Raw genomic sequence first — 12,884 nt, forward strand, 5'->3', positions numbered from 1 at the left:
AGACCCCCGTGGGACAGAGGACGGCATGGGAAGCCTCATTAGGATCCGGAGGCTTCCCCCACCCGAGGTGAGTACCCCCCAGGGGATCTTTTTAATGTTACAGAGTCTCTTTAACCATGTGCTGGGAAGTTCAAATTCTTGATCTTTTCTTTGAACACACTGGCCCATATGCAATTCACTTTTTCTCCTGACTTTTCTCCTAGGAGATACATTTTCATCTTCTATTTAAAATAACTTTCAGCACTCTGCAATTGAAAAAGTACCAAAAGTAGGTGGAAGGGAACTATTAAAATTATTTTGAATATTTTTTAGACTTGCTGTAAAAGATAGCGGAGATGCCGCCGTGTGGGCAAGCGGCATGGCGGCCATCTCCGCGTTCCATCCGGCGGCTTCTGCCGCGCAGCTACATGCTGCTGGTTCGCCTGGTCCTTCTAGTGCACACAGATTTAGTGCTACGCGCGCATGCGCCAGGCGACAGGACCTTTATGCAGGTAAAAGGGGAGTCAGCTGATCATGCCGGTCAGCTGACTCCAGCTATGCTCCGGTTTGGCTGAGTGACTGGGGCGGCGCTGTGGAGAACTCTGGGTATTTATAGGACTTGCCTGTCAGTTGCAAGTTGTCTGCTGTAGCAAACGCTTACGTGTGAGCGCTCAGACCCTAGTCAGATCTTACAGTGTGTTAGAACCAGCCGGAGCTGGGAATTCACACTTAGTCAGATTCCGTTGATAGCTTTAAGTACTATTATATTGTTAGACTTGTGTACCATTCTTTAGTCTAGTTCCCAGGTGTTGAAACCAAGGACTTCACACGTAGACTAGGTTATTGCTATATCGCTATTGTACATCTGTTAGTCTAGTTCCCAGGTGTTGAAACCAAGGACTTCACACCTAGACTGGAATTGCTATATTACTACTGTATTATCTGTTATGATCTCTCGCTCTCCTGACTACTCTCTTGGTTGCTGATTCGGTACCTCTGCCTATCTGTCTACTGTTGCTGACTCTGCCTGTATCTGGATACCGAATCAGTCTTCCGCCTCTGTACTGTATCTGTCCGTTTGTTGCTGACCTTGCTTGTCTGACCTTTCTATCCTCACGAGTGAGGCTACCACTAGTAAGGGAAATCTTAAGGGCTGTCACCTAACCCTTAGGTGATCAGTCTTGCTGTACTATCTGTGACACTTTTTCCTCAGGTGTCTGTTAGCTGCAAATAGTGTCTGTTGATCACCTGCCCCTCAGGAGATCATCTTGCAGCACAGTCAGTGGTCCCTGCTCCTCATGGGTCCACTGGCTGCAGTACAGTCTGGTTCCCTGCGCCTCAGGGAATCCTTGGCTGTAGTACAGTCTTAATCATTCATTCCACCTGTGATCTCACTTGCAGCACAATCAGTGGTCCCTGCTCCTCAGGTGTCCACTGGCTGCAGTACTATCTGAATTCCCTGCTTCTCAGGGAATTCTTGGCTGCAGTATAGTCTGTACTCCCTGCTCCTCAGGGGATCTTAGGCTATTGTTTAGTCTTGATCACCTGCCCTTCAGGTGATCATACTCTCTATCACTGCCAGTGGTCCCTGCTGCTCAGGCGTCCACTGGCTGCAGTACAGTCTGAATCCCCTGCCCCTCAGGGGATCCTTGGCTGCAATATTGTCTGTGTCTCCCGCTCCTCGGGAGATAACTTCTCTTATTACTGTTGCACCATACACAATACCACATTAGGTGACCTGTGTCTAGCTATACTTGTATTATTGGTGATTCTGCAGATCACCACATAATCAGGTATAGCATCTGTATTATTGGTGACACTGCAGATCACCAATAATCAGAAAAAATCTGTGTTGCTGACACCAATCGTTACAGAACAGCAGACCAAAAACAATATGGACACACTGCGCAGCCAAGTTGAGGGAATAGCCACTTCGATGGATAACCTCATAAGGGTGCTTGATGCCCAACAGACTCAGATCACACAACTGTCTGGGTCAGTACAGGTCCTTTAAACGGCTGTGAATTCAGTGCGATCCCCTCCAGTTACAGACCTTCGCATGTCTGTACCTGAAAAGTTTTCGGGACATAGATCTGACTTTCAGAACTTCAGAAATCGAGTGTTATCACATTTTGAGTTAAGGGCCTACCCTGCCAGGAACTGAGCCTCAGAGAGTTACATTCATAAAGACCCTTTTGTCAGGAGATTCACAAACATGGGCATATAGTCTTCATGCAGGACATGAGGCGTTATCATCAGTTGAGGAATTTTTTAAGGCCATGGCCATTATATATGATGATCCGGATATTGCTTCCACCGCTGAACGGAAGCTAAAGACCCTGCGGCAGGGTCGGGATCCGGTAGCAGGTTACGCAGCAGAGTTCAGGACGTGGGCTGTTTCAGCTAGATGGGGAACATATGCACTGTTAGATTGTTTTCTGTCGGGTTTATCTGATGCAGTTTCTGATTTGATGTTAGGACATCCTGAGCCCAAGTCCATAGACGAGGCAATATCTTTAGCAGTACGGGTAGATCGCCGCTTACGCTATCAAAGACAGACCCGGGGTAGAAATGCTGTAAGATATGTCTCCTACGCAGGGGTGAGCCTGGGGTGCCTGGCACCTGGGTGCAAGATTTTCTCTGGCGCCTATGGGAGTGGTTAAATTAACCACGCCCAACCACATAACCACACCCATGTCCTTCCTAATCACACCCACACCTTCCACCTCTTTACGCATGCATGTGATACCCCATTCCTACCCCTCTTCCATGGGCTTGCTCCTGGCTGGCTTTGGCTTCCTGCGAGTGACAGTCTGCTAGTCTCTGGACTGACTCAGGCTGAGAGGCTCTGCGAGTGCGACGCAGTCACACACTGCGTATTTATGGCTGCCTGCGGCCACCCTACTCTCGCTCGCTGACATCGGCTCCTCCCCCCTGCCAAGCCCAAGGTGGGCTGCCTGTATCTTTCCCGTTGCGCCACACAGCCTGCCAGTGTTGCCAACCTTTCACGTTATTTTTTACTGACAAATACCTAAAAATTTACTGACAAAAGATTATTTTTACTGACAAAAATTCCCCACTAAATGCACATAAGAGACAGCTTTTCCCCATGTAAATGCACATAACGAGAGACTGCTTTTCCCCATGTAAATGCACATAACGAGAGACTGCTTTTCCCCATGTAAATGCACATAACGAGAGACTGCTTTTCCCCATGTAAATGCACATAACAAGAGACTGCTTTTCACCAGCAAATGCACATAACAAGAGACTGCTTTTCACCAGCAAATGCACATAACAAGAGACTGCTTTTCACCAGCAAATGCACATAACAAGAGACTGTTTTTCACCAGCAAATGCACATAACAAGAGACTGCTTTTCACCAGCAAATGCACATAACAAGAGACTGCTTTTCACCAGCAAATGCACATAACAAGAGACTGCTTTTCACCAGCAAATGCACATAACAAGAGACTGCTTTTCACCAGCAAATGCACATAACAAGAGACTGCTTTTCACCAGCAAATTCACATAACAAGAGACTGCTTTTCACCAGCAAATGCACATAATGACAAACAGCCAGTGTCCCCAGGATATGTAGCCAGGGGGTATATGTGCCCGGGATAGGTAGCCAGGGGGTATATGTGCCCGGGATAGGTAGCCAGGGGGTATATGTGCCCGGGATAGGTAGCCAGGGGGTATATGTGCCCGGGATAGGTAGCCAGGGGGTATATGTGCCCAGGATAGGTAGCCAGGGGGTATATGTGCCCAGGATAGGTAGCCAGGGGGTATATGTGCCCAGGATAGGTAGCCAGGGGGTATATGTGCCCAGGATAGGTAGCCAGGGGGTATATGTGCCCAGGATAGGTAGCCAGGGGGTATTATGTGCCCAGGATAGGTAGCCAGGGGGTATTATGTGCCCAGGATAGGTAGCCAGGGGGTAATATGTGCCCAGGATAGGTAGCCAGGGGGTAATATGTGCCCAGGATAGGTAGCCAGAGGGTAATATGTGCCCAGGATAGGTAGCCAGGGGGTAATATGTGCCCAGGATAGGTAGCCAGAGGGTAATATGTGCCCAGGATAGGTAGCCAGGGGGTAATATGTGCCCAGGATAGGTAGCCAGGGGGTAATATGTACCCAGGATAGGTAGCCAGGGGGTAATATGTGCCCAGGATAGGTAGCCAGGGGGTAATATGTGCCCAGGATAGGTAGCCAGAGGGTAATATGTGCCCAGGATAGGTAGCCAGGGGGTAATATGTGCCCAGGATAGGTAGCCAGGGGGTAATATGTGCCCAGGATAGGTAGCCAGGGGGTAATATGTGCCCAGGATAGGTAGCCAGGGGGTATAGGGTCCCCGTTTAGGTAGTGACAGGAGCGCACCCAATCCTCCCCTCCCGCCGCTGCTGCCTCTGCCGCCGCCGCTCCCTCCTCACCTTGCAGCAGCTTCAGACCTCAATCAGCGGGCGACCCGACCAGTAAGAAGGCGCCAGGCGCACCCGCTCTATATGCGGAAGTGATGTCACTTCCGCATATCAGTGCGGCGTGCTAGGTCCTAGCGCCCGCCCGCCTGATCGAGGTCTGACGCGGCGCCGGCGGCTAGAGGGAGGGAGGGAGCGAGCGAGCGGCGGCCACAGGGGGAGAGCGGCGGCCGGGCGGCGCCTCTCAGAGGCAGGCGCCTGGGTGCCTTGCACCCGCAGCACCCGCCCAGGCTCGGCCCTGCTCCTACGCCTCCTCTCCACCCTCGTCACCTCCGCCTGAGCCGATGCAAATCGGACACTCTAGATTGACGCAGGTGGAAAAGAATCGCAGGAAATCAGAAAGATTCTGTTTATACTGTGCTGAGGAGGGTCACAAGGTTCAGAATTGTCCTAAGAAGTCGGGAAACGCTGCCGCCTAGGTGTAGTCAGAGGTAATGCCCTAGGCGAGCAGTCTTTACCTCTAAACAATAATCATCTGCTCCTTCCCTGCTCCATTACGTGGGAAGGCCAGACTATTTCCGCAGAGGCCTTTGTGGACTCTGGCTCTGCGGCCAACTTCATAGATTATGATTTTGTAAAAAGATTGGGGATTCCCTTACTCCCGCTAGACCGGCAGATTTTGATCACTGCAGTAGATGACTCTCCGTTACAGAATAAACAACCTCTTTCTCAGACCCCCCTGTTGGTGTGTAATGTAGGGGTGTTACATAAAGAGAGTTTACAATTCCTGGTCCTGAAAATGGCAACCTCCACCATTATCCTTGGTATGCCTTGGTTGCAACTTCACTCCCCTCAGATTGACTGGGCTTCTGGACAGCTAAAAAGCTGGTCGACCCATTGTCATCATCATTGTTTGGAGAAAGTTACTGTATGTGCTACCAAGATTCAAGTTAAAGGAGTGCCAGTGCAGTATGCGGAATTCGCTGATGTGTTCTGTCCCAAATCCGCAGATAAACTCCCACCTCACCGTAGCTTCGACTGTCCCATTGATTTAAGATCTGGTTGTATGCCTCCCAGGGGTCACCTTTATAATCTGTCAGGACCTGAGAAAGTGGCAATGCAGGAGTACATTAAGGAGAACTTGGCCAAAGGCTTCATCCGCCCTTCCCGGTCACCAGCTGGGGCAGGTTTCTTTTTCGTACAGAAAAAAGACAGTGGCCTCCGACCCTGCATTGACTACCGAGGGTTAAATAAGATTACAGTAAAAAATCGTTACCCATTGCCTTTGATTGACGATTTATTCGCTCAGGTGACCAATGCCAGTATCTTCTCGAAACTGGACTTACGAGGTGCATACAACCTGGTACGGATTAGAGAAGGTGACGAATGGAAGACGGCGTTCAACACGCCCGACGGGCACAACGAGTATTTGGTTATGCCCTTCGGGTTGTGTAATGCCCCTGCCGTCTTCCAGGAGTTGATCAATGAGGTTTTCAGGGAGGTACTGGGGAAATTCGTGCTAGTGTATCTAGACGACATACTGATTTTTTCCCCTAATCTAACGGAACATCGTAAACATGTCAAGATTGTTTTAAAGAAATTTAGACAGAACTCACTGTACGCCAAATTAGAAAAGTGCCTTTTCGAGGTCACTTCAGTTTCTTTTTTGGGGTATATTATCTCTACGTCTTATCTCTCCATGGATCCAGAAAAAGTCTCTGCTGTTTTGGAGTGGCCACAACCTGTGTAATTGAAGGCACTCCAAAGATTTTTCGGTTTTGCCAATTACTACAAAAGATTCATCAAGGGGTTCTCCTCGGTAGTATCACCTCTCACCAGTCTTACCAAGAAAGGGGCTGATACTTACCACTGGTCAGCAGAGGCACATTCTGCCTTTTCCACACTGAAAAACTGTTCTGTTCTGCTCCCATTTTGAGACATGTAGATGTCACCTTCCCCTTCATCGTTGAGGTTGATGCATCAGAAGTTGGGGTTGGGGCTGTACTGTCTCAACGCTCCGGTTTGCAAGGCAAACTTCACCCATGTGCCTTCTTTTCCCGTAGCTTCTCTCCTGCAGAGAAGAACTACGATATTGGCAACCGAGAGCTTTTGCCCATTAAATTAGCCTTTGAAGAATGGCGACATTGGCTAGAAGGGGCAGAGCATACTATTACAGTCTATACAGATCATAAGAACTTGGAGTACATAGAAGGGGCCAAAAGACTTAGTCCTCGACAGGCCCGTTGGTCCTTATTCTTTTCAAGATTCATATTTGTCATAACGTATACACCAGGTAGTAAGAACGTCAAAGCAGACACACTATCTAGGTGTTTTGAGCCTGAGACAGTACAACCTTCAACCCCTGAGACCATCCTACCCCAGAAAGTAGTCTTGGCAGCTACTGAGACCCGGGAGGACTGGACGGCTACTCTGGGCCCTTACCAACAGGATGTTCCAGAAGGGAAGCCTGAGGGGTTTTGTTCGTACCACTTCCTTTCCGCCTACAACTCTTACAATTGTTCAATTCCCATAAGAATGCGGGGCATCCTGGGGCTGCCTGAACCCAGGATTTGGTGGCCAGATGCGCTTGGTGGCCTACGCTGGCATTAGATTGTAAGGAGTTTGTATGAGAGTGCTCTGTTTTTGCTAGAAGCAAGCCCTCTCGCCAGGCACCAGTGGGTACTTTACAACCCCTACCAGTGCCAAATGAACCCTGGACTCATTTGTCGATGGACTTTGTAGGAGAACTCCCCAGGTCTGAGGGTAAGACGGTCATTTGAGTGGTAGTTGATAGGTTCAGTAAGATGGCTCATTTTGTCCCTCTGAAAGGACTCCCCTCGGCCCAGGAGTTAGCTGATCTCTTCATTCAGCACGTTTTCCGGCTGCATGGCATTCCGGAAAATGTGGTGTCAGATCGGGGAGTCCAGTTTGTGTCAAAATTTTGGAGAGCATTTTGCCATCAGTTAGGAATGGACCTTTCATTTTCATCAGGCTACCACCCATAGACCAATGGTCAGACCGAAAAAGTTAACCAGTCTCTTGAACAGTTTCTCAGATGTTATGTGGCAGATGCACAGTCCGATTGGGTAAAGTTTTTACCGTTCGCGGAATTCGCACATAACAATCTGAAGAGTTCCTCTTTAGAATTTTCACCATTTCAGGTGATTTCGGGAAAATCTCCCAAGTTTGCTCCATTACCTGTGGCATCTACCCCATTTCAGGCCTTGGAGGATTGGCAAAGGGCATTGAAGGAGATTTGGGGAATGGTTAAAAGGAATTTAGGGAAAGCCTTCCAGACTCAGAAGAAACAAGCAGATAAGAGACGGTCTGTAGAGTGGAAGTTTTCCCCAGGGGACATGGTGTGGGTATCTACTCGACATTTGGCGTTGAAACAACTGTCACCTAAGTTGGGACCCAGATTTGTAGGCCCATACCCAGTGTCCAGAAAGATTAATGATGTCACTTATGCAATTGATCTCCCAGCCAGCATGTGAGGTGTGAGATCATTCCATGATTCTCTGTTGAAGCCTGCGGTGCACGTGGATTCCTCTCCCCCTCCCCCTGTGATGGTTGACGATCAACCTGAGTATGAGATCGAGAAGATATTGGATTCTTGGTTAGTGCAAAATTCTGTACAGTATCTTGTCCACTGGAAGGGGTATGGGCTAGAGGAGAGAACTTGGGTGCCGGATTGTCGCATGCATGCTGAGGAGTTAAAGAAAGAGTTTCATGACTTGCACCCTGAGAAGCCGGGTGGGAAGTGTCCGGGGTCCACTCCTCAGGGGAGGGGGGTACTGTAAAGGATAGCAGAGATGCCGCCGCGTGGGCAAGCGGCATGGCGGCCATCTCCGCGTTCCAGCCGGTGGCTTCTGCCACGCAGCTACATGCTGCTGGTTCGCCTGGTCCCTCTAGTGCACACAGATTTAGAGCTACGCGCGCACGCGCCAAGCGACAGGACCTTTATGCAGGTAAAAGGGGAGTGAGTCAGCTGATCATGCCGGTCAGCTGACTCCAGCTATGCTGAGCTGATTGGCTGAGTGACTGGGGCGGCACTGTGAAGCGCTCTGGGTTTTTATAGGACTTGCCTGTCAGTTGCAACTTAGTTGTCTGCTGTTGCGAATGCTTACGTGTGAGCGCTCAGACCCTAGTCAGATCTTACAGTGTGTTAGAACCAGCTGGAGCTGGGAATTCACACTTAGTCAGATTCCGTTGATAGCTTTACGTACTATTATATTGTTAGACTTGTGTACCATTCTTTAGTCTAGTTCCCAGGTGTTGAAACCAAGGACTTCACACCTAGATTAGGTTATTGCTATATCGCTATTGTACATCTGTTAGTCTAGTTCCCAGGTGTTGAAACCAATGACTTCACACCTAGACTAGGATTGCTATATTACTACTGTATTATCTGTTATGATCTCTCGCTCTCCTGACTACTCTCTTGGTTGCTGATTCGGTACTTTTGCCTATCTGTCTACTGTTGCCGACTCTGCCTGTACCTGGATACCGAATCAGTCTTCCGCCTCTGTACTGCTTCTGTCCGTTTGTTGCTGACCTTGCTTGTCTGACCTTTCTATCCTCACTAGTGGGGCTGCCACTAGTAAGGGAAATCTTAAGGGCTGTCACCTAACCCTTAGGTGATCAGTCTTGCTGTACTATCTGTGACACTTGTTCCTCGGGTGTCTGTTAGCTGCAAATAGTGTCTGTTGATCACCTGCCCCTCAGGAGATCATCTTGCAGCACAGTCAGTGGTCCCTGCTCCTCATGGGTCCACTGGCTGCAGTACAGTCTGGTTCCCTGCGCCTCAGGGAATCCTTGGCTGTAGTACAGTCTTAATCACTCATTCCACCTGTGACCTCACTTGCAGCACAATCAGTGGTCCCTGCTCCTCAGGTGTCCACTGGCTGCAGTACTATCTGAATTCCCTGCTCCTCAGGGAATTCTTGGCTGCAGTATAGTCTGTATTCCCTGCTCCTCAGGGGATCTTAGGCTATTGTTTAGTCTTGATCACCTGCCCTTCAGGTGATCATACTCTCTATCACTGCCAGTGGTCCCTGCTGGTCAGGCATCCACTGGCTGCAGTACAGTCTGAGCCCCCTGCCCCTCAGGGGATCCTTGGCTGCAATATTGTCTGTGTCTCCCGCTCCTCGGCAGATAACTTCTCTTATTACTGTTGCACCAAACACAATACCACATTAGGTGTCCTGTGTCTAGCTATACTTGTATTATTGGTGATTCTGCAGATCACCACATAATCAGGTATAGCATCTGTATTATTGGTGATACTGCAGATCACCAATAATCAGAAAAAATCTGTGTTGCTGACACCAATCGTTACACTTGCTGGTGGCTTGAAATATACTTTTGTCAGAATTCTAGCGGTTTTATTTATGCAGGAAAAGCTGTCATATGTGTGTTTTAAGTTTTAATGTTCTATGCAAAATTTCATTGTAAACTGTAAAGTTGTGTTTCTTCTTCAATATATTGCTCTATGACATCTCAACATATTCCAGGCTGTAAAACTTATAAGATTATTTTAACTTTCAAGCTGGTGATGATTTGAGACAGTAAAACATTCTTGTGGGATTGTTTTGGTTCTAGACAATTGTCTACATGTTTCTTTGCTTGAAGGCCAAGGCCAGAAAGAAAAGATAAAAATTTCCTAGATAGAGAAAGTCAAAATATGAAAGAGAGATAAAACAATAAGGGGTTTTCCGAATTAATTAGAGATGATTCAATGATGCCACCTGGCGGTTTTTATAGTCTGATAATTATTATTAATAGATTGTTATTTATAATGAGATAGCGACATCTGCCGGTTAGACATATAATATTTATTTTATAAGAAAGACAAATATATAGACAATGAGTTTATATTATTAAGATTTAATATGCAATTATTTCTTACAATGATTAATTATTTTAAGAAGAATTATATAATAAGCTTTATATTTAAATAAGTATATTAGAAGCCCTGTATGTTTCAATAAGCCTTAAATTGCTGAAGGCTCTTACAGATCTGTGTAAAGTGTTATAGGGTCAACCTGACCTGGGAAAGTACAGACACATTCCAAAAACTAATTAGCAGAGAACACTTTATCAGAAATGCGTCATAAATGACATTATTTAATGTTTTTGGAAGTCCATGTCTGGGTCAAATAAGTCATATCAGCTGGCAAGATGGCTGGTGACGTCCATTTTTAATTAACTGCGCCAAATATGACCTTTTTATCAAATGTCAAAATGTCAGATGACGTAAATTCCCACAAGATAAGGTAATTAAGAATTTATAAACAATAATATTGTGATTTAGGTATTCAAAACATAGATAGGGTTTGACGCACGGAAGCTTTAGCCAATCAGAGTCTGGGATTCAGGGAAAGTCCAGATTAGGCAGCCATATTGCATCCAACCACTATAAAAGTAGGAACTGAAAGCTCATAGTTTGCAGAAGCCCAACAATCTCCTGAGAAGACACATGAGGCAGAAGCTACCTTCCCACACGTGGTTCTAGATGCTGAAGAGATGACAGAGGAGGGTAATATGCTTAATATTCTGGTGATTTACTTTATTAATTTTTCAGCATTATGTTTTGGTAAGATGTTAGCAAGAAGTTTTTTTTAGAAGCTAATTTTTATGCTGTTTCTTTAAGAAGATTACTACAAGTTTTACACAGCTACTAGATACACAGCTATTGACACAGATGAGACTATTTTGATCTTATTCTACATAACATAACTGTTATATTCTTTTTTTTTGAATGTACTTAGAAGATTGATGATCGCTTGGCTATAAAGCCATGATTAGATGGAATACTGTTAGAAGGAAACACTACTTGGAACTGTTCATATTTTGTATATATGCTGTATGATAAGCAAATACAATTTTTTATATAAAATCATATACTGAGTGCTCTGATTCATTTCAAGGTATACCGTCAATCTATAATTACTGTTATAGAGGGTTCAGACCCCGCTATGCCGGATTTATAGGATAGCAACGCTTTAAAGGGTGGTCCTTTACTGAGTTAGCAATCATGAAAAAGGCAAGAACCGCCAAGGTTTTTGACACTTTATTGATAAGTTTGAAAATATCACTTAGGAGAAAAGTCAGGAGAAAAAGTTAATTGCTACTCTGATAAGGCATGTTAACTTTGATAAGGTGTGATATTTGAGTGATCACGGATTAGCAAATCAAGCCCCTGGTGCGCTGCAATTTGCACGCGGCATAAGAGCTTACCACAGCGCATGGCACCGCACCATTACAAACATTTTGCTCCCTGCGGTAGACTGCACCGACAGAAAAATCGCCATGACCCCGCCCTACTTGTTTTCCCAACATGGGAATTTGGATGAGGAAATGCAGCATATTAAAGTCAATAGGCTGCCATCCGATTTGAATGTGGAGAAAAATGGACGGCATGCAGCAAAAAATAGCCATGCATAGCATCCGGAATGTGTTCTCACTTCACTGCAGTGGAAACAGGCCTTAGTTATATTGCTAAAGCTAAATATCTGTGCTGAAAGGATTTTGAGAATGACTTAATTGTGCTTCAGAGTCAGATAATGCTTTTTGCCATTTGATATTTATATTTCAGCCTGAGGACTGAGCTTGACCATTTTACTAGGTCGCTAGTTCAGAGCTTCCATTGACCCTGCATTGACATAATGCTTTCTTGTTATGAGTCTCACATGCTTCCCTTATGGCTTTCCACATAGATTCATGATTCATGCACACAAATATAGCATACATTTACATTGTGCCTTTGTGAAATGGAATGACTTTACTGTATCCTATCCAGGGCACAATCTGTCATCCAACGTTCACATGATAGCTGAAATACATACAGTAGATTGTGAGTCATTTAACTATGTGCTAATACAAGGTGATAGCATTTAACATTTAGATAAATAAAGCTAGTCATACATCTAGAAATGATGGGCAGATTCGACAAGAGACAAACCTCTCTCTGATTGAATCTGTTTAGAGAGACATCTGTCGGCTGCCCATGCTCCACAGGCTGATTCCAGATTGATCTCATGCTGAAATCGATGAGGAATCGGCCTTATGACGTCGCATGTGCCGCTTAACCAGCCCAACGCTGTCCTCCCCCCCATATGAAATGTGCGGGTGCACTATACCTGTCCATGTCCATCCGCAATCCGCATACTCGCACCTCACGTTGCTACCGGCGTATGCGTGGGCGAGTGTTTGATGTCCCACACGCTACTCCGGCAACCACGTGGGGCGGGTGTATGCATTTTCGTCCTGAAATTGGTCACATCCTCGATCGGGCATGCTCTTGGCACCTATTGTCATCCGATTCAATAATAATTATCAAATCGGAAGGTCGATCGGACGCCAAGACACTCACTGTATGGCCACCTTTAGCTGTTAAGATACACAGGGGCATATTCACAAAATAATGGTAACATGTATTCATGCATTTTCTCGGGCATTATACAAATTTTCCATTTGTGTAAGGC

The 12,884-nt window shown here is 46.3% G+C and overlaps 1 protein-coding gene across 1 annotated transcript in view; it reads left to right on the forward strand.

Annotated features, from left to right (window-relative positions):
• The window catches only part of MTNR1A (melatonin receptor 1A), a 398,404-nt gene that overhangs the window by 79,897 nt on the left and 305,623 nt on the right, over positions 1-12,884 (forward strand). The window lies entirely within an intron of this gene.

This window comes from Hyperolius riggenbachi, chromosome 1 (genome assembly GCF_040937935.1).
Source record: "Hyperolius riggenbachi isolate aHypRig1 chromosome 1, aHypRig1.pri, whole genome shotgun sequence".
Taxonomy (NCBI): domain Eukaryota; kingdom Metazoa; phylum Chordata; class Amphibia; order Anura; family Hyperoliidae; genus Hyperolius; species Hyperolius riggenbachi.